Genomic DNA, 2,359 nt, shown 5'->3' with positions numbered 1-2,359 from the left:
AAAGTATCTAAACTTCAATTTTGAAACTTCTCTGACCAGTGAAGTTGTCACTATAAAGAAAGCTTTTTATCCAAAAACAGTGGATCCCTGTACGACACTATAGAGAATTAATTACAAATATTATGAAATTCAATTGACTAGATGATTCACTGACTTTGTTCATTTCTTTTAAAGGACTTGGCAAGTTGTGGATTTTTTAATAAGTGTAATGTAACAAACCAACGATTGTATGCTTTTTGTCGACACTAGAGGTCTCTTTATTGTTGAAACTGCTGAAATGAAAAGAGAAAAATCAAGCTAGGGCAACAGGTTGCCTTAGTTTATGTTCATTGTGTTATGCTACCTTTATGGCTACTAGTTAAAACAATAAGCTGTAAATAAATTGTCAACATCTGTTATTTAAAGCAAGAATAATACTCATCTATATAATGATATCCTACTACTATAGCAATACCTTTATTAGCTATAGTTAATGTGTCCAAAAACACATGACAACAATAGGAATTTGTAGTAGAACTTCTATGAGTATAAAGTTCTTGAATGTACCATGACCTAAAATACAATCAAGAAACTTCATCACACTGCAGTTAAAAAAATTTATTATTTTAACTGATGCATGTACATTATGGTTACATGAATCCCCATAAAATACACACTGAAGTGTATATATATTAATCCCATAGTATAACAGCCCTAGTTTGACATTTTTTTTGTTTAACAATAAATATACTATCCTAGTTTCTAACAGTTAGCTAATGAACATCAATACTCATCGTACATTAATAATTAAAACAATATGATATTTCTTTTTCCATTAAATTTGCAATGTACATTAAACCATACACTTCTAATTAAATCAATCATTCAACAAACCATCATATATACCCAAAAACCAACGTCTACATAATATAAATGTGTATATATACTCCATGATGTCATTAACAGACTCTCATTAGCATCAAAACTTTGGCAATAGTACAACATTAGTTATAATAAAGAGTTCTACTCAGATCAAACTTTTCAATCCTCTAAGTACATTATTCGATCCATTTCTTGGTAAAATCATGATCATAAATAAAAAGGACAGACCTATACGTATAATAGCAGTCCATTAATCCAGTAGCCATGTGTGTAGAGCAATACTATATAGGAGAACATATGTGAAGGCACGTCTATAATAAAAGAGAATAGTTTATTTAAATAAAGTAAATACAATATATAACTAACTGTTATCAATAATGACTGTTTTTAAATTAGCACTATCTTTAGATACAAAAAAATAGCTTACATATGATCATTTGTGTACCAACAATGAGTATACCCAGCTGACAATAACACTGTTATTGAATAATTCACAAAATTATATATGTAATATTTTTCTAACATACATCATTCTATAGTAATAATATCCAAATATTGATGGTATAAAGAGTTAAGACCCATTTTAAGCTAGACCAATGACAAAAATAACCACTGTGTAAGAGATCCATGCTATGACAATTAACTATTATAATATAATAGATAATACATATTGTATTACCAGTAAATAAAGCAGCAATTTGATAGCCAGCATAACGAAACTGATGATGACTAAGAGGAAGAGTATGTGGAAGGAATGGATATATGGATATGGTTGTAATGTACTAACTAGGGTTAAATGAAGGCCAATTAATTTGTGATATTAAATCACTTTTACTGGTGCTATGAAGACCTTTAATATACAGCCTATAGTAAGTAAAGTGAGTAAATATAATTAAATTAGTTTTACCTCAGACAATATATAAAATGAATAAACAGAACACAACACAAGATAGTAGCAAAAATAGGAGAGAGAACAGATATAGCTAAAGATATCATTCATAATATATTATTCTATATTATATACCTGTTAGACTTTTAAAGAAATGAGGGGGTTTACTAAAGAAAGTATTATTATTAATATTAGGATATTGTTCAAGTAAAGCTTCAAAAACTGTACCCCATTGATCAAACCAGTATGGAAAGTTAAAACATGACATAATTAACAGTGAGCTATTGTGTATACATAAGAATAATAATAATAATAAGAATATAATAAAGGTATTGAATATTAGAAATTAATTTACTTGAAATATTATATAGCCACTACTACAGCAACAATTAGAACTGGAAATGGCACTTAGTTCCTAAGAACAGATATTAACATGTAAAATAGCAAAGTGATAAATATTTACTGGTAAGATGTGCTTCTTGATAAAAGTTAGATTTACTAACTTTGGTGGTTGTAACAATTGTTTTGACATAACTTGATATGATTCATGGAAATGAGGGGTTGTTCTTGGATCTATAAAGAGACCAGTCTATATCAAGTGTTTCTATA

The sequence above is a fragment of the Gigantopelta aegis genome, unplaced genomic scaffold (genome assembly GCF_016097555.1).
Source record: "Gigantopelta aegis isolate Gae_Host unplaced genomic scaffold, Gae_host_genome ctg3264_pilon_pilon:::debris, whole genome shotgun sequence".
Classification (NCBI taxonomy): domain Eukaryota; kingdom Metazoa; phylum Mollusca; class Gastropoda; order Neomphalida; family Peltospiridae; genus Gigantopelta; species Gigantopelta aegis.
Note: the sequence above shows the minus strand (reverse complement) of the source record.